Source organism: Schistocerca cancellata, chromosome 7 (assembly GCF_023864275.1).
Source record: "Schistocerca cancellata isolate TAMUIC-IGC-003103 chromosome 7, iqSchCanc2.1, whole genome shotgun sequence".
In the NCBI taxonomy this organism is placed as follows: domain Eukaryota; kingdom Metazoa; phylum Arthropoda; class Insecta; order Orthoptera; family Acrididae; genus Schistocerca; species Schistocerca cancellata.
This window is the reverse complement of record NC_064632.1, coordinates 305292403-305313439: the sequence shown is the minus strand read 5'-3', so window position 1 is coordinate 305313439 and position 21037 is coordinate 305292403. Positions and strand designations below refer to the sequence as shown.

Here is a 21037-nt window from a genome sequence, read left to right as displayed (position 1 = left end):
GAGAATGACTTGCGTCACTTGTTCTTATCACTGTAAACAATCAAAACATTATTGTGGGCTAAAAAAAGGCATAATTTCTGTTCACTTTACGATGTCTTTATCTAGAGAGAGGATTAATTAAATTCGATACAGTTAACTGTGTGGTTTCATTCGATCCAGGACTACCTTAATTTACGATTTGCTTTCATTTAAGCAGAAACAAAAAATGAAGCTGGGAGATACTGGACGACCAACGTAATGCCTAGTTGGGCAAGAGCCGAGTGTTGCACATATCACGGGAGATTTGCAATATATTTTATCATTCAAAAAATTTACCCGTGTTGCCCATCCAAATCAGATACAATTATATTTTTATACTTGTTTTGCAAGCTCTGACTAAGCTGTGTTGACTCGTGTGATAAGCAAAGTTTGACACAATACGCTGGAATGTAGTATTCCGATATGGTATTATTACGTGTTTCTGCATGTACATTTATATTCCGCAAGCACCCTTATGATGCGCAGCAGAGGGTGTTTTGTGTACTACGGCCGTTTTCCTCCATCCCTGTTAGTTGCGAATGGCTCACACGGAGAGCATTGCTGGTACGCCTTTATGTGAATTCGAATCTCTCTGATTTTCTCCTCGTAATCTTACTGCGAGATATACGAACGAGGAAGCAATATATGGGTTGACTCTTCCAGGAAAGTACGCTCTGGTAACTTCAACAATAAATCACACTCTGGTGCAGAATGGCTCTCTTGCAGCGTCTGCCATTGGAGTTGGCTGAGCACCTACGTGACGCTTTCGTGCTTGCTAAATCAACCTGTAACGAAACGTGCTGCTCTTCTTCGGATCGTTTGCATTTCCTCTATCAGTCTTTCAAGATACGGATCTCAGACCGACGAGAAATATTAAGGTATTGGTCGAGTGAGGGTTTTGTAAGCTACTTCCTACTTGCGTGGACTAAACTTTCTACATCTACATGATTACTCTGCAATTCACATTTAACTGCTTGGCAGAGGGTTCATCGAACATCATCATACTATCTCTCTACCATTCCACTCCCGAACAGCGCGCGGGAAAAACGAACACCTAAACCTTTCTGCTCGAGCTCTGATTTCCCTTATTTTATTTTGATGATCATTCCTACCTATGTAGGTTGGGCTCAAAATATTTTCGCATTCGGAAGAGAAAGTTGGTGACTGAAATTTCGTAAATAGATCTCGCCGCGACGAAAAACGTCTTTGCTTTAATGACTTCCATCCCTACTCGCGTATCATATCTGCCACACTCTCTCCCCTATTACATGATAATACAAAACGAGCTGCCCTTTTTTGCACCCTTTCGATGTCCTCCGTCAATCCCACCTGGTAAGGATCCCACACCGGGCAGCAATATTCTAACAGAGGACGAACGCGTGTAGTGTAAGCTGTCTCTTTAGTGGACTTGTTGCATCTTCTAAGTGTCCTGCCAATGAAACGCAACCTTTGGCTCGCCTTCCCCTCAATACTATCTATGTGGTCTTTCCAATTGAAATTGTTCGTAATTTTAACGCCCAGGTACTTAGTTGAATTGACAGCCTCGAGAATTGTACTATTTATCGAGTAATCGAATTCCAACGGATTTCTTTCGGAACTCATGTTGATCACCTCACACTTTTCGTTATTTAGCGTCAACTGCCACCTGCCACACCATACAGCAATCTTTTCTAAATCGCTTTGCAACTGATACTGGTCTTCGGATGACCTTACTAGACGGTAAATTACAGCATCATCTGCGAACAACCTAAGAGAACTGCTCAGATTGTCACCCAGGTCATTTATATAGGTCAGGAACAGCAGAGGTCCCAGGACGCTTCCCTGGGGAACACCTGTTATCACTTCAGTTTTACTCGATGATTTGCCGTCTATTACTACGAACTGCGACCTTCCTGACAGGAAATCACGAATCCAGTCGCACAGCTGAGACGATACCCCATAGGCCCGCAGCTTGATTAGAAGTCGCTTGTGAGGAACGGTGTCAAAAGCTTTCTGGAAATCTAGAATTTTCACGGAGTATCTACTTCGACTTCACTACAAGATAAACCACTACCAGCTGAGTGTAGTGAGGATTCATCTAACGTCTCAATGTGGTATCTGCCTCCCAGCTTTTAGCCTTATGTGGTAGTTTCACTTTAAATTTTTCCGAATTCATGCTCCCAAATACTTATTGGCTTTGACTGCATCCAGTGATTGTTTTACAATCGTGTAATTATACAGTAGTGGGTCTTCATGGCTATTTGTGCACAACGCATTACATTTATTTATGTTTGTGTTCAGTTGCCGAATCCTGCAACAAGCATCGATCTTCTGTATGTCTCCTGCGTTTCGCTACAATTTTCTAGCGTTGCGGCTTCTCTTTAAACGACAGCGACCTTTGGGAAAAACCTCATGAAAGTTCGATGTTATCCATTAGGTCACTGATATACTGGGCGATTGAGAAACGTTTACAAACTGACAAGAGACATGGGGCGTACAAGAAGGATCAGTAACCACCTAGGAACCAGAGGCCCCAGCGCCACAAAAGGGCGCTACGGTCACGTGTGGGCTGCCATCATCGGAGGCTGTTTAACTCGGTCGAACATTCTCCTGGACCGACTTGATGGTCGCACGTATCTCGTATTTCTGCGAGGGGTTCTGCCGAACATGCTGAGTGACGTTCCCGTGCTTATTTGTCGCCGCATTCGATTTCAGCACTACGGAGCCCCTACAGTCAAGCGAGGGCACATTTGCAGGCAACCTTTTCCGCTGTTAGATTGGTCATGGCGGGCCAGTCGCGTGGTCACCACGATCACTCCGATCGATTTTTTGTTATAGGGGATCAGCAGGACCTAGTGTATGAAACACCTGTTATGTCACTGGAGGAGCTAGTGGCAGGATTGTTGCAGCAGCAGGAAGTTTTCGAGATACACCAGATATCTTTGAGAGGGTGCGCCGTTCAACGCAGCGTCGATGTCAGGCGTGTCTTGCTGCATCTGGACAAAACTTTGAGCATCCCCTGTAGTAGGCATCCATTGTAGCATGTGACTAAATAACTGCAACACCATGTAGTAGCCCCGGATGCCCTTTGCGACCCTGTTTCCTTGGTGATTGCTGATCCTTATTGTATGCCCGATGTGCCCTGTCAGTTTATAAACGTTTTTTTAATCACCCTGTACAGGGCGTTACAAAACGATACGCACAAACTTCTTGCGATTGTCTAGGGTGTCGTGAGGACACGGAAACGTCTTCCACCGAGGCAACAGAGCATCGCATTCGTAGGAGATAAGACGTGCCTACGCAGCAGCTGGCTCCACCTTCGCTGCTGGCGTTCGTCGCAATCAGACGCTGTCTATGAATAAAAAACATTACGAGACGTTCCGGCTACAATCCGTCAGCGTACAAAGTCTCGTTTGCTGCCGAAGAGGTGGGCTCGCAACTGTCACCGCACCCTACAGCTTCGACGCACCTTAGCGTCGTTGGATGACGTCCCTGTTCCTTCCCTCAATTTGTTCCTCACGACACGCAGTACAACCCCACGTTGTTCGTCTGTATCGTTTTGTAACACCTTGAGAGAGAGAGAGAGAGAGAGAGAGAGAGAGAGAGAGAGAGAGGATGTGTGTGTGTGTGTGTGTGTGTGTGTGTGTGTGTTTTGTGAAAAGTAATGCTTTCATAATACTCTCCTGGAATACTCCCGAAATTACGTCTACATCTGAAGGTTTCTCTCCTTCAAGAATGACATTCTGTGTTCTGTTTCGTAGGAACTACGCAATCCAATCACAAAGGTGAGCTGATATTGTATGCGTTCGTACCTTGTTCGTCAGGCGCCAGTCCGGAACTCTATCGGATGCAGTCTGTCTCCAAAAACAAGAGGTAAACTGCACCCATGTCCTACATGGAGATCAGAAAGTCTGTGCGTTCAGAAACCAGTGCGTTACCCATAGCATATTCCGTTGCACATGAGACAAGAAACAGAAATTACTTTGTACTGACAGGCGGAGAAAAAAACAACTACAAGGCGATGACACGGCGGGCTCGCGCAGGCAGCCTAAACGCATTTTGTTACATTTCTTATTTTTCGTTAGGGCTTTAAACTCGTCAGTAGCGAGGAGCAGAGTTGCTTACAGATCGATGCAACATGCCCCTTTTTCACATTTTGCGCCACCATTAATGGACGAAAAATAAAAAAAAGTGTAAAAGAGATGATTGCCGCATTTTACCACGAATTACTGCGAAACAAGACAGACAAAAGAAAATTTTCAGTTATTTGTCCACTTCTCCCACCCCGTTTGCAAACGTACGAGCATGAACTTCATCGGCAGGACTGAAAGTACCGATCTCATCTCGTGCGCGCGCACGCTGTAATTAGGTGCACTCCAGCCGTTTATTAGCGGTGTGCGTCACAGCGGGACAAAAACACCAGCGACAACCAACGCCCATGCCGTATTTGGATGAGAGGTCGTGCGCTGCACTGCTTTTTATGATCGTCAGAATAGCTTCAATGTATGGAAGTACAGTTCTGCGGCCGGGTTTGGTACGCACAGTTGTCCACGTTATAGAAGCATATTCTGTCATACCACCCACTGAATACCTGCAGTTGCGTTATAAAATACAGACATCCCTTTTCCTTTGTTTATGTGGATACCTGCGCTGACAACTGAGTCTTAATAAGGGGAAATGCCATGATTTTGAATCGTGAGTGAAACTTATGCGAATCACTTCATTATTGCTCTAATTGAAACTTTACGGTAGATTAAAAGTGTGTGCCGACTGGAATCCGAACCTGGGACTTTTGCCTTATTCGGGCAACGGCTCTACTGGCTGAGCTATCCAAGCACGACTCAGGGCACACTGCAGAGTGAAAATTCATTCTGTAAACAATCCTCCAGTCTAGCCTTTTCTCCGCAATATTCTTTCTACCAGGAGCATCAGTCCCACAAGGTATGCTTTAAGAAATCTGCCAGGAAGTTTCACATCAGCACATAAGCTGTTGCAGAGTAAACATTCTTTCTGGATTACTGTAATTCGCCGTTGTTTCTCCTCTCGAAACAAGTAGCAAAAATGCAAATCTAATCAATATAAACAGATTTTTAATGTTAGCAGTTACTATAAAACTCTTTTACGAAGTTATTAACTCTACTTTAGTTATAAAACGTAACTGAAGTAGCATTATTGCGGCGAGGGAGTGAAGATCGGACTGTAATACTCTCTAAGACAAAAGAAAACGACGCACCACGAAAGAAATATCCAAATGGGATGGAAATCGATAGATGTGGCGTACATGTACAGACAAAAAGAGATTACAATTTCAGAAAAAGCGGATGATTTATTCAAGAGAAAGAGCTTCACACTTTCAGCAAGTCAGTAATTCGTTAGCCCATCTCTGGCCCTTATACAGTCAGTTATTCGGTTTGACACTGATTGATGGGGCTTTTGGATGTCCTCCTGAGGGGTATCGTGTCAAACTCTACCCGATTGGCCCGTTAGATCGTCAGAATCCCGAGCTAGTTGTACGGCCCTGGCCATAATGCTCCAGACGTTCTCAACTGGGTGAGATCAAACGACCTTGCTGACAAGGTTTGGCAAACATGAAGCAGTGGAAACTCCCGCCGTGGGCGAGCGCGCATTGTCTTGCTGAAATGTAAGCCCAGGCTGGCTTGCCATGAAGGGCAACAGAGCGGGGCGTAGAATATCGTTGACGTAACGCCCTGCTGTAGGGATGTCGCGGACGACAATCAAAGGGGTCGTGCTATGAAATCGAATGGCACGTCAGACCTCCCGACAACAAGGAGTAATGATCTGGGGCGCCCTTTCTTTTCACAGCAGGACACCCATCTGCAAGCGTGTAAGACTTGTAGCCTATCTAAGAGCAGGACTACTCGCAGGTTAGAACAGCGAGATGGTGTGTAACCTATCTGTAAATATTCAGTGCAGGACAGACCGTTCTGGTTAAGTTGGGCTATAAAGTAATATGTTGCCAGACGGAACACACCGCCCTGAATAAATAAGAGGCGACGCCCTTCATTTTCAGTTTGAAATAAATTACTTTCTATTAAATATGAAGGACAGGGCTGCTAACAAAAGCTGTTGAGGATGCGGGTTTATTCTATGACCTGTAACGTAAAGGACGTGTCCTCTTCACCTTCGTATCTCCCAAAAATGACTAATAATTTATGTGAATGACCATCAATATGCATGTAGCAACTTCACATGAAATATATTTAAAGAAGGTGCGATATAATATTCAAATTACAAAACTTGGAATCATGATGGGATTGGGAAATTACGAATTAAAGCTCAAGAATTATCATGAACCCACACACGTGCTTTATGCACTTTCAGATTGACACCATGTGAAGGATTATTAAACACACATACAAAACGAAACAAGACTGGTTCCCGCTATTAATTAACCTTATTTGGGAGAGGAACATACTATCGTTAAATGGTTTCTAAACACAAGCATAGAGAAAACTACGAACGTTATTCGGTTACTGGGACGAGGGACGTATATAAAAATCACACACTCGGACAGGCTTTCATCGTATAGCGGGGGCAAACTGTCCATTACAAGCCTATGACATACAGTGCTACAACACGTGGACAGAGAGGCACTACCACACCGACAAGTCGAAAGTTGTTTGTTCGCTAAAATTGTTACGTCACAGAAAGCCGTGACTTAAAACATCTGTTGCTGCTGCAAACGATTAATCAGTGACCAAGAAAGAGGACCTTGTCCCACTACTAGTATTGCGGATTCCGGCGGATTGTCTGAGGGGAGCATGATTACTCATCAGTGCGCTATCACCTAGAAAACTCAGCAAATAATTCGAATGGTACGTCTGATTTGAATAATCAAAGCATTTCTAATGATTTGTAGCATGATACAATGTAGTTCAGAGCATGATACACGTTGCCCACCAATCGTACAAAGGCATTTGTAAGTTCATTAATAAATTGCAAACTCTGGTGAAGTGCATCGATTCGTAGTAATTGTTCCTGTAAACCGAGAAATAGTTTATTGCTGTAAGAGTTGCCTGAGTGTCCAGTAACTTTGTACAATCGCTACATGCGGCCCAACGGACCATTACACAAAGCAATCATGCGAAAAACCGAAAAGCTCTCCTAAGTGTCAGCACTTGCAAGTACCTGTACATTGAAACATTGATAAAAACGTAACAACTCAAGGAAAACATTTCAAACAACCTAAAGAGGTGTAACAAGAAAAGTAGCTCATTCGATAGGTACCATTCTACTGATCCACGGTGCAGTCTCGATGATGCTGTGCCAACTGCAATCGTAACATGTTGGGTCAACTTGTAGGCGTCGTCTGTTGTGGATTTTAGTGTTCAACAATGTAGGATAAACGACGTTTTCCGAAACACTACACCTGCACCAGCGTTATACTCCGTCATCAGATCTGCCATAGATCGCTAGTAACGGGCGAGTCTCTGACCTCCACGTTCCGTGATGAGGCGTGGACATCCAACACCTTGTCGCCTACTTGTGAGTCACCGTCGTTCAACCACTATCCATGCACTACAGTGAAAGACAAACAGCCAACCAGCTCCACCGTTTCCGAGATACTCGTTCTCAGTCGCTTATGTCAGTGGATTTTCACTCTCGCTGCCCGTATCATCGCTGGAATTATTGCCTATTTGGTTCTGCTGTGCTTATATACTTTACTTATCGCGTCGCGTACACGTAGCGCCACTAAGTGGAATCCAGTCTTGCGGTGGGCTGTAGTCATTAGATTTCGGTTCCTCAGTGATTTGTTATGTGCTCGTGTTTCGTAAGTCTGTGTAGTATGTATATAGCGCACATTACGTCATTGGTATGACGGTTCCAGTATATAATCTTAAAGCGTTTCGAGCTTTATTGTGATTAAAGTGTTGCTGAAACGTCCTGTAACACCAGAAGCACTCGAAACTGTTCAGATTTACGTAGAATTCAAGATAAGTAAGAACGACTATTGGCGCACCAGTGGATCTCGTTTACTTTAAGAGCAAAACCGTTGTGCTATCTTTTACAGTCGTCGGTACTAGGAGAGCTTGCAGAGCAGTTCTGTATGTGGGGCATAGAGCGGATGCAGAGAGCGGGGGGAGCTGTAGCCACTGGCTTTTAGCGAGATTGAGATCGACAGGGGAACTGCGTTTTCTTTTTGTCTACGATCCCGCCGACAGCAGTGGCGCCGGTACAGCCGCGGCAACAGAACGGGACGGACGGGCCGCGGTTCTGATGCAAGGGGCGGTTACTGCCATCTTTTCCGCTCTGCAAACTAACCTCGTTCCTTAACAAAGCATGTCCAACACAGCCAGAAGGGAATTTCATAGCACGTATTGCACCCTTCTAGGTTTCCGAAGCAGTAGTAGACACCCATTGAAGAAAAAAGTTCAACAAATAGAAAAAAAATGGTTCGCGGCAGATGCAGTTCCTTACGCACCCCTACAATGTGCGGATATGTAATTTATTAGAGCTGCAAACGCCTGTGGGAGCCAGGGTGGCCATCAGCGTACGTTACTGTCGCAGTCACGTGATCACAATATCAGGTCTGCCGGAGTATGTAACAGGTTTGCAATTCGCCAAATGGTCAGCGAGCATTGTGAAGGATCAAGGAGAATGCCATGTGCTTGCATGAGACAGTGTTACCAGCACTTTGCAGAGTTTGAAAGGGACGTTCTTGTGGACCTGCATATGGTCTAAAAGCGCAATTTCCAGAGAGTTGGGATGTTTGGATACGACAGTGGCGCCGATGTTGGATTGAATGCATTTATCTCAAATCTCTTGCACAGCGCAATGTTCGAAGCGACTGAAAAAAGCAGAGATAATTCATGTATATGAGACGGATGGAAAAAGGACTCACAAAGTTACATACCGACATCATTTGTTGAATTCTTGAGCATATTCTAATTTGAAGTATAATAAATTTGTATGAGGTTGAAAAGCTTCTCTCCACTAATGAGCACCGTTTGAGAAACTGTCGCTGGAACGCAACTCAGGTGCCCTCTTACTGCACGATACCCTGCGAACCGTGGATGAAGCAGGTCAGGCAGATTTCATATACCAAGATTTCCGGCAAGCGTTTGACATAGTTCCACACTGCAGACACTAACAGGATCCGAGCACACGGAACAGGTTCTCAGATATGTGACTTGCTCCAAGACTTCTAAAGTTGTAGACCTTAGTATGATGTCGTGGGCAGCGAGTGTTTATCAGAAGCAATGGTATCGTAGGAGTGCCCCAGGGAAGTGTGACAGCACAGCTTTTGCTTTCTTTGTACATAAATGTTCTGATTTATAGGGTGAACAGCAGTCTGCGGCTGTTCGCTGGTGATACTGTGGTGTACGGGAACGTGTCTCATTCAGAGAGAGCAGGAGGATACAGTATAACTTGGGCTGAATTTCTGTTTGGTGTGAAGAATGGCCGGTTGTTCTTTTAATGCAGTTGAGAGCCAGAACGATTCTGTAACCTTAGAATACAATTTTGCTGGTGTGCTGCTTCACACAGCCATGTAGATTGAATATCTAGGAGTGACATTGCAAAGCGACATGAAATGGAACGAGCATGTAAGATCGGTAGTAGGGAAAACGAATGGTTTATTTGGGGAATTCTCGGAACGAGCATGTAATATTGCCAGTAGGGAAGATGAATAGTTTATTTGACGATTTCTCGGAACGTTTAGCTCATCTACGATGGATACTGTCTCCAGAACATTGCCATTAGGTCATATTAAAGGAAGACGTCTAAGCATTTCGGAAACGTGCTGCTAGATTTATCAGTTGGTTCGAGCAACATGTAAATATCACGGAAATGCTCAGTGAACTCAAATGGAAATCAGTGAAGGGAAAAAGATGTTATTTCCGCGAAACACGATTCAACTGGTTTAGAGGGCTGGCATGTGCGACAGATCACAATGCGATTCTGCTGCCACCAACTTAAATCTCGCACAAGGGTCGCTAAGATACGATAAGACAAATCAGTACTCGTACAGAGGCATATAGACAGTTGGTTGGGCTGCGCGGGATTAGCCGAGCAGTCTGAGGTGCTGCGGTCATGGACTGTGCGGCTCGTCCCGGCGGAGGTTCGAGTCCTCCCTAGGGCATGGGTGTGTGTGTGTTTGTCCTTAGGATAATTTAGGTTAAGTAGTATGTAAGCTTAGGGACTAATGACCTTAGCAGTTAAGTCCCATAAGATTTCACACACACACACACACACACACACACACACACACACACACACACAGTCACAGTCGGTTTCTCCTCACTCCAGTAGCGAGTGGAACAGTGGCCAAGTACCGTATAGTAACTTGCGGCATGTGTATGTCTTGTAGGTCTATTTGCAAAATTGGAATGTGAAATAAAGCCCACGCATCATCCAAGTTCACATCGAATCAAGTCTAACCACACCAAGGGAGAAATGACCAATATGCACGTGGCAACTCCTTCACGTCTGCACCAGCCACGCAGGTACAAGTAATGGTCTCACCCCCCCCCCCCTACTCCCTGTGTCATACCGCTTCATTGGTTGGAGACTGTCGGGACAGGACCATTGAATGTTGTGTCCTAATTAGGTTCCCATTTACATCAGAACACAGTGCCATATATGAGAAGCATGAACTGTTGACGAGTGGCGTACCGTTTTCAGTAATGAATGTCTGTTCTGCATTGCCTTGCATGACGTTCTTTTACAAGGGCAGTGACATCAAGGGAAGAGGTCACATTTTAGCAATGTTTTGCATAGCTACACGAGTGTTATCCCTAGCATCATGGCGTGGAGAGTCAGGAGGTACGAATGTGTTCACGTACGGTAGTTATTCACGCTACGTCACAGACATCCTGTGTCATCATGGGTTTTCTGTCATGTGGTAGTATCCTGGTACCATCTTATAACAGAATAACGCTCGTTGTCATATGAAACCGTCTGTATGGTGATTAGGTACTCCCATTATCAACAGGAGCCCCCGATCTGTCGCCAATGTGTGGAACCAATCAGGACGTCAGCTCCATTCCAGTATCCAAGATATTGGAGTGTCACTGGTAACAACTGTGGATCAGTGTACCTCAGGAGATGATCCAATGGCCGTATGATACTCTCCCCAACCGTTTCCTTTCCTCGCCAAATCTGTGTATGTATCAGGGCCAAGGGTGTGCAACATCTTAATAAGAGATCAGCAGTGTCCTTGTATTGATAGTTCAGTTTTTCGTTTAACCTCGATCCTTTATTTCTGACCGTATCTCCCCGTGCTTTATTTAACTTACAGCTTTCCAGTGGCGACTGTTAACTGTAATTTAATTTTCCATTTTTTTTCAGCTTTGAGAGGTATATGTCAGGATAGAGATAGTAAACGAATTGAGATATTTCTTCTCCGATATACAGATATGTCTCCCTTCATAAGAGGTCCCAAATTAGAATTATTTATCCACGTGCTCTGAAAGCGGATGCCAATTTCCTGTAACTGAATATTGCTGAATGATAGGACGTGTCCAAGTTATCTATGCTGGTTAGTCATAATCTTTTTTTTTTTTTTTTTTGATAGATTAATGTGTAGGCCAGCTTTGTGGAGGTACACCTTGACTCCCATTCCCTCCCTGTAACACGTGGCCTGCGAATCATCTGACTGGAGTCTACTTATGGCCTGAATAAATCAGTGTGAACTTAGATTAATCAAAGCTTAAAATGGGATATATGTGAACAAGGAGGACTGTACCACAGTTATAACAATGGGAATAGACCGAATCTGCCTCATTAATTGAAATTTATTCTGCGTGTAAAATTTACAAACAAACGATACAACAAATATTACGCGTGGAAACCTGTAGGAAAGAGTGAACTGAGGACTTACAGACAAACGTTTGCCAACATGGCGCCTACTAAGAGATCCTCCGTGATGGACATTTGACTACGCAGATGCTAGGTGTTAACTGCTCCACGCCACTGACAACTATGAGGCATAGTGAACCTTCAGGATGATATTAAAAAATACTCGTACATCTAAAGTTAAGCTGGCTAGGTCACTTAAAAAGTCATACAGCAGGTGAACAATGGCTTTATTGGTCACAAACTATGCATGAGGCATTTCGGAATGATTTCCACTTTCAGAAATCCAAGTGCAAAGGTAGCACACGGACAAGAGCGTTATCAGTTGTGTAGTTGTGCACGTAACATGAGGTGATCGACACAACTGGTGACGCTGTTATGCTTGTGCCACCTTTTCACTTGGACTTCTACAGGTGGAAAAACCCTGAAACCCGTCATGCGTAGTTAGTGATCAATAAAGTCATTCAGCACCTGCTGTACTACTTTTAATGCGATCTAGCCAACTTAACTACAGATCTACACATATTTCCTAGAATTTACTAGCCTTCTACATGACTTTGTCACACCATATCTGAAACCTTGTTTCCAGCGGGAATACAGTAGACTGTCAGGGAAGGCACTGTTTTCTGTTGATACCCTAAACGACCATTCTTACAAAGAGCTATGTCCGTGTTACAAGGCAGTTCTGAGAGAATTCTCCATATCTGTTACGTTGCCATTACCTGGCTGGTTCCGACAGCCAGCTAGCTTCCAGGGACGTGTTACTGCACTTCTAGCTTCCAGCCTTGTAACAGTCAGCATGTGTTCAACCTATAATGACCACGATGCCGATGCGATGTTAAACCCTAGTCTTCCTTCCTTCCTTCCCTCCTTTTTCGTCCACTTGTGCTGTGTATCGTGTCACATCACGAATATGCATGTGAAAATCATTTGATGTCGGCATGAAAAATTTAATAGAAGCAGTATGTACAGATGTAAGGATCGTGCACTGTATACAGGTTCTCATGTTCACATACAACAGCTGACTACTGACATAATATCAGGAATAGATAACTATTTTTATATTTTGGTGAATCTTATTTGGCTTGAACAGCTAAGTAAATCGGTCGATAAGATGGACCTGAGTACTGGGGCCAATAGTTTCTTAAGGTCTGATGGGTCGTGAAATGGTAATTTCGATTACGTTTTGCACATGATGGGTCGCGAAATGGTAATTTCGATTACGTTTTGCACAGTGTCCTCTGCAATCGCGCCACATCGCTCTTTGCAGTTCTGCACTCACAGCATATGAGGATGCCTAGATGAATAGTGCTCCCTACCAGGTATGCGTGCGTGGTGCGCGATTTCGCCTGGTTTCATGCAGCCCACATAACGTAACTGTCTTGCATTTCCTTCTTCATGACAATTATCGGCCGCACACTGCCTATGCTGCAGCGTGCAGTGTTTGATCACTCACCATACTGCCCGGACTTGGCTCCCTTGGAGTTTCATCTCCGCTCACATGAACCGCTGCCTTTAAGGACATTTCGGCAAATACAACGAGCTGCAGGACGGGGAATTGGCGGGAAGCAGAGGCGGCTGCTTTCTCCGACGATTGTATTGGAAATATGGTATCACACTAGGGCATATGTCTAAGTCGGAGCGGCGACTATGTGAAGCAATAGCTGGAAGATGTATCTAAATGTTGCAAATAATACATATTTTTTGTTTTCTTTGTGGTTTCTTTTTTGCGACCGATCGGACATTAATAAACGAATAGACCTCGTAATTTCGCAGCCGGGAAAACGTGTACGTTGCAACTGGGTACAATGCTCGAACATATTAGAAGCGCCATTATTGTCGGTGTCTCGGAGCAGACGGCACGTATCGTCTCTGAAGTGCTCACCACGGAGATCGTCTGGGTAGGCGCTGTGTTGGCGAAAGTTTGTCTCTAAGGCCTTTTGCTGAGTTTTGTTGCTCTGCTGAAAAGGGTGTAAGGATCCCGTCTCGTGGAAAGAACGTAACCGACAGCTAGTGTTGCTCACCACTCACTTCCCGTCAATAACGAAGCTGTTTTCTCTCCGAGTTGTCGAGATGCTGTCGACAGCATCCGTCCGGTTATAAACGACGCAACAGAAGCAGAAACTTCATGTTCCCAACGCACGCAGTAACTTAACGTCGAGTAATTGCTACGTTACGTAAGGATTAGTGAAACAGCGCTTCGTTTGCTGCTGTCTTCTTCTGTGAATGACTGTGATAACTATGTCCTTTCATTATAGCTCTCAACCATACAAAACGCTCGTAACTTCCAGCGACAAAGGGTTTCGAGAATATAAGATCTCATGATCCGCTTTTGTCCAAGAAGCTACATAACTGATTACGTTCTGCTATCGTCACGCCATAAAATCTTAAAGATAATGGACTAATTGTCATTATTTTACTAATTGTCATTATTTTAGTGAACTGCTGTTCACTATCCACGCTGAAAGCACCAACTCGCGTCCCACGTCGGAAACAAGTCATCTACTGGTTATTTGCCCGCCAAAGCCATGTTAGTGGAGCCGGTGTGGCCATGCGGTTCTAGGCGCTTTAGTCTGGAACCGCGTGACCGCTACGGTCGCAGGTTCGAATCCTGCTTCGGGCATGGATGTGTGTGATGTCCTTAGGTTACTTAGGTTTAAGTAGTTCTACGTTCTAGGTGACTGATGACCACAGCAGTTAAGTCCCATAGTGCTCAGACCCATTTGAACCATTTTGAACCATGTTAGTGTGGTTCTGGGCCACACCGTCCTGTTATTCTCCATGGCGAAACGCTTGCGAACGAGTCTGCACTCATATTCTCGAATCTCGCCTGAAAAGAAAACGTACTTGTTCACTCTCGACCTCTCGAATCTACTAAGCCTACTGGTACGCGGTCTCGGCGTCGTCCCCTAACGTGATACGTCGTGTGACGTAATACGAACACGGGCAGAAAGAGAACAGGGCATTGACAATATGCTCTTGCGTCTATATTATTGTTCGAAATATGGGCTGGGGAGACAGATTTATCTGTAGCGTAGCCCGAAATCTAGTTAGGTTGGGAAGTGACATTTTGGTTGTGAATCGCAGAAGTCCACGAACGTGAATACGAAATGTTAGATGTGGTGACATAAAGATGTGTAGTATAGCCCGAGATCTAAGTTAGACTGAAAACTGAAAGTTTAGTTGTGAGCTGGCGAAGCGGTATCAAACCCTTTAGTTAATTCGAACTGCTCAAGCATGCCTTTACAAGCATCATTTTGTTTACGGCAAATGTCAAGCTCAGATAACGATACGCCGGCTTTAGTAACTTGTTTCCTTGTTTTACGAAAAAACAAAAAAGAAATGTGATATGCCTAGTAAAGTGTGGTTTAAATAAACGAAAATATTATTCCCACATTAACTCTTCGTAGTACACATGCTACAGAAACAGTCTCGCAGTACAACTGTTTTTTGTAATACTGTATTCTTTGACTTAACCTACATTGATGATGATGATGATGATGATGATGATGATGATGATGATGATGATGATGATGATGATGATGATGATTATGATGAAGACGACACAACACCCAGTCATCTCGAAGCAGATGAAAATCCCTGACCCCGCCGGGAATCGAACCCGGGACCCCGTGCTCGGGAAGCGAGAACGCTACTGCGAGACCATGAGCTGTGGACCTACATAACAGTACAATATTTGTACAGAATGTAATTTAGCAGGAACAATTAAAAATTAAATTAAACCATTGACGAGTGCTTGAACGTCTCCTTGCCTTGGTACATGCACATGTTTGAACGCTTGGACAATCATGCATAATCGGCATTCGATCAAGCATGAAGCTGCTTGTACAGTCCTGATGCTTATGCAAAATCATCCTACATACGCTCAAGCACGCTTGGGCAAGTACGTTGCGCAAGAGTTCTTGTCAAACATGGGTGGTTGTCCACCTTTAGGGAGGAAATACATTTTACCAACATTTCGACGGAATTGCAATTCACTTAATTAACTGCGCATATGCAGAATGTGGAATGAAATCATGTTCGTTGCTCTCAGACATAAAGCCAGTAAACTGTGCACTATTGTAAACTTTGATTTTGGTACACTTTTTTCTGAGAAGGTGACAGATAATAACAGCGATGTCGGATGACGGGAAGTACACCTTTATCTTGCTAGATACGTGTCAAAACTCAGATTCCTTTAACTTTGACAAATATTTGCTTCCCTAGGGCGTTGTCATGCAGGTACTTCGAGAGAAAGCGGTTTGCTTTGAAGTCGAGACGCCCAAAAGCGTTGCGCTATAATCGAGAATAGCACCTGGGCGTTGTGATTTTTCGGAGATAGCAAGGCTCGCAGCAGAAACGTTTACAACTTCTATTTAAGTGAGGAAGACAGTATCCGGCTGCAACATTGTGTTGTACGCTTACATGGCAGAATTACTCTTGGTTCTATGAGATCAGCGAATTTTTTTTTTTTTTTTTTTTTTTTTTTTTTTTTTTTTTTTTTTTTTTTTACTGCAAGAAATGAGTAGGCCTACATCCTACAGTTTCATTCACTATATGTACTGATTAAATTGACTCATACCCCTGAAGCCATCCTAAGTAGACTTCGGCTTCTACTTCTGCGTCTATACTCTACGAATCACTGGGAAGTATAGGACAAAGGAGACTTTATACTCTACTGTGGTTGAACCTATGCACCTCAAATATTTCCAGCACCGTTTCAGATATCGTCATTTTGTTCTCGCCCAAACGAATTGCAAGTATTCCTCACTAAACGACGTCGACGTATAGTCTGTGTTCATACCTTCATTAATTACAGGCCTACCAGTATCAACTTCGCTTTTTTCAAAAGGAACTATACTAAATTCTGCTCCTAGTATTTTAGTTCTAAAAGATGAATTAAACGGCGTTCCACTATTCAAAATGCGATACTAGTTTCGGAGTAATTATCGTATTTAGAACTTAAGCTTTATCTGTTCTGAACATGAAACCGATTGCTATCTAATGCGGTAGTTCGCGATTTCATAACCAAATAACGAAATACGTCATGTCAGATCAAGTGAAACAATATTTTGCACCGCGGGTAACCCGGAATAAAAGGGTCACAGAGGAAAGTAGCTTTCATTGTGTCTGTGTCGTTTACGTAAGTCGAGGGCTGGTTAGTTCGGGGGGGGGGGGGGGGGGGGAAGGTTTCTGAGAAACCAAGAGAAACACGATTTGTTATTCCTTTACTGAAAATGCGGAAGGAATGCAAAGGCAGCAGTACAGTCACACGCTAACGGTGTATCGACAGGCGGCGTCGAATGGAATAACAGTCCAGTGAATGTGCAAAAAAATTGTTCTTGGAATAGAGCTTGTGATTCATTCAAGAGAAAGACCTTCACAAATTGAGCAAGTCAATAATTTGTCGGTCCACCTCTAACCCCTATGCTACCAGTTATTCGGCTTGGCATTGACTAATAGAGTTGTTGGATGTCATCCTGAGTGATTGCATGCCAAATTCTGTCCAATTGGCGCGTTAGATCGTCAAAATTCCGAGCTTGTTGGAGGACACTGCCCATAAATGCTTCAGACTTCCTCAATTGGTAATAGAACTGGTGAGTTTGCTCGCCAAAGTATGGTTTGACTAGCAAGAAGGCAAGCAGTAGGAGCTCTCACTCATGTGTTTGGGCATTGTCTTACTGAAATGTAAGCCCAGGATAGCTTACCATGGAGGGCAAACAAAACGGGGTGCAGAATATTGTCGAAGTCCCGCTGTGCTGCAAGAGTGCGCGGATGACACCGTAAGAGGTCCTGCTATGAAAAGAAATGCATCCCAGACTATCATTCCCAGCTGTCAGGCCGCATGGCGAGCGACAGTTAGAATGGTAAGCCACCAATTGGGGGGGGGGGGGGGGTCTCCAGACACATGTTCGGCCTGGACTCTCAGTGAATGGAGTATAATTGTCTTCAGTGATCAGTACCGCTTCCAACTGAGCCCCGATGACCAGCGCAGGCGTGTCCCAGACAGCGGGGTACATCAACTTGACAATCGCCCACCAGACGGCCCGACAACCAGGAGAGATGGTCTGGGGAACTGTTTCTTTTCGTAGCAGCACCCATTTGGTTGTCATTCGAGGCATCCTTACGTGAACGATATTGTACTCCCTGTTCTGTTGCCCTTCTTGGCAAGCTATCCTGGGCTTCCATTCCCGCAAGATAATGCCCGCCTGCAGACGGTGAGAATTTCTACTGTTATCTTCGAGTTTGCCAAAGCCTACCTTGGCAAGGGAGGTCGCCAGTTCTATCACCAACTGAGAACGTCTGGAGCACTATGGGCCGTGTCCTCAACCAGCTCGGTACTTGACGATCTAACACGTAAATTGGACAGAATTTGACACGCAATCCCTCAGAAGGGCATTCAATACTATCAATCAACGCTAACTTCAATAACTGCTTACATAAGGGCCAGAGGTGGACCACCTTGTTCTTGAAGCTCTTGCTCTTGAATAAATCATCCAACTTCTCTGAAATTGTAATCAGTTGTTTGTCTATACGTGTATGTCACATCTACCGATGTCCGTCCCATTCGGATAATTCCTTCGTGGTGCGTCTTTTTTTCTCTTTTTTTCGTCTTATAGTATACGCAGACAGTAAGGCGTAACGCGCGGAGCGAACGAAATAGATGTTCCGACAGCTTTTGCTCATAATCCATATGTTAGCTGCAGAGAAACTGCGATTGTCTCTGGAATAAGTCAGGCCAGCGTTATCTGTGTTTTGCGCGCAGGCACCTCCATCTGTCGCTTCACTAGCAGACTGACAAACAGGATGACCGAAAACGCCTGAAATTCTGTCCCTCGATTCTGATGCAGCATAAGGACAATAAGCTCTTTCTTCGAGGAATTCTCTTTCCCGATGAAACTACCTTTATAAGTCAAGGAAAGCTGAGTGTAAGGAATATGCGTTTTGGGGACGCCGGGAAACCTCACTAGCTGAGGTAGGTTGGACATCAAAAGCAGTGAAGATCGAACATTGGTGCGGGATTATTAGATTGGTTCTTACTTCATTGAAGAAACCTTAACGCGTAAAACGCAAGTACAATTTCTTAGCGAGTGATGCCGGATCTCTTAGAGGAAGTACCACTTGAGATACGTAGATGTATGTGGTAGGAGCACGATGGTGCTTCGCTCACCACTCACTTGTGGTCAGGAAAGAGCCGACCCAGTTCTGTCCTGGTCGCTAGATACGACATCAAGGCGTTATTAGCTGGCCTGCCCGTTCAGCTGGTCTGATATTTTTTTTATCTGGGGTGAACTGAAAAGTGTAGTCTATGTGCAAATTACGATGGCCCAAGAGGATCTGAAACGCCGCATTGTTGTAGCATTTGTAATGTTATCGAAGCTGTCTCTTCGGTCCATCTGAAAGTCATTGCACCTTTACCTGCAAACGTGCTTTGCTGTAGAAGATGGGCATTTCGAACATTTGATAAAATAAATGAAATTCCAAGGTTGTATTTACGCCAATTTGTTTTACGATTTCCCTTTTGTTGTTGTTGTTGCGGATGTAGTTTTCGAATGTAAGTGTAGGGTGGTTCTAATTAAATTTTCGCTATTTGAGAGGGTCCCAGTGGAAAACGAGTGATAACAAGACAATGAAACTTTGTGGAAAAGAAATAACCAGAAAAAAAGCATCTTAATTTCCACATGATACGATAACATTTGTTAATTGTGTACCATGTTTACGTTAGAGGTTACAAATTTTGCTCAATTTGACGAGCATCTGCGCTGACGACAACCTGGGACCGCACTAGAGATTGTTCTCTTGTTACCCGAAACAACTCAGGTGGGATGTTGGCTACCTCCAAACTGCATTAGTTTGCCGTTGATGAACCCTGTTCTTCAGGTGACCCCACAGCCAGAAATGACAGGGTTCAAACCTGGTGGTCTTTCTGGTGATCTTGGTGGCTAGGCAGTTTGGTACGATAGGCTAATAATTCGGTTTTCTTCAGATGTCTTAGAGATGGCTCGATACTCACGAACAGCAGCAGTACTCTTGCTGTTGTGTTAACAAAACAGTGTTGCGAGAAAAGCCCTGCTCACTTTGTCCCGACAAGTGTTCACTGTCTAAAAGTGTAATGCACACCGATGCTTCTGTTTGAACCCTACGTCGCCGTACAATTAGCAGCCCCTAACGCAAATCTTGACACTATCACAAAGCAAATCCTGCAGCGCACAGTTGGAACATCATTCCTATGAAGTTGGATACTGTCTACACTTGCTCAAGTAGCGAAAGTTTAATTATAATCACCCTGTATGTACGAGGGCCCACTGAACGGCAATGGATCCGAAATTTATATGTCAATACTCTTACGTTTTGGAAAAAGGCGAAAATAGGATGAGGCCAACTCGGAATTGTATGGAAGATGATCGATGATAGTGAACACGAGGCGACGAATTGTTACAGATGCTGCAGCATTGGTGTGTGGTCTGGTATTTTCATGCTGAAAGAGAAGATGCTCCATGTGTGGACGAACGTTTTGTGCCTCTGGAAACTCGATTACAACCCGCTGTTTCTCACGCGGCGACAGGGTTACTTTACAAACCGCCATGTTGCATGCTACAATTCAGAGCCCTCTAACAGCAGAGCATTGCAACTTGCTTCAGCAAAGCAGGAAAATTAACCGAGTAATACGCGTGATTTATAATTCCTCAACCGATTTTGAGAACGGGATAAAGAATTCGTAGGCGTAACTTTTTCACCAACCCCTCGTATCTTTTCATTAAACTCATTACATCAAGGTTGTGTTAGAAATAAGGGCAGAATTTTTACCATGTTTAACTGTGGATCATTCTTAGATGCTACGTCCTTTGTCTTCCAGTTGGTGTAGCGGTCCAGCCACAAGTAACCAAGTGTAATTGGTAGTAGTTTTAAATTTAACTTTTGTCCACCATTAGGCTTTTTGAGCAGACTCTCTTAGCTGTGTCAAGCTGTAGCGGCCCATCAGCCAGACGCGATAGCTCCGTGTAAGAACCCGAACTTCAGCATAAGGCATCAATCGCTTTCATGTTCCAGAGAGATAAATCGTAAGTTCTAAATTAGTATTTCTCCAAAACTAATAATCGAATTTCAAAGACCGAAATACTGTTACATTTTTCCCTTTTAGACCTACTATACTAGTAGCAGAAATTATCGTAGTCCCATTTGAAAAAGCGGAGTTGATACCGGTATCTCTGTAATTAATATA

The 21037-nt window shown here is 44.1% G+C and overlaps 1 protein-coding gene across 2 annotated transcripts in view; it reads left to right on the top strand.

The window, feature by feature from the left end:
• The window catches only part of LOC126092430 (YLP motif-containing protein 1), a 639037-nt gene that overhangs the window by 157713 nt on the left and 460287 nt on the right, over positions 1 to 21037 (top strand). The gene's annotated exons all lie outside the window — the stretch shown is intronic.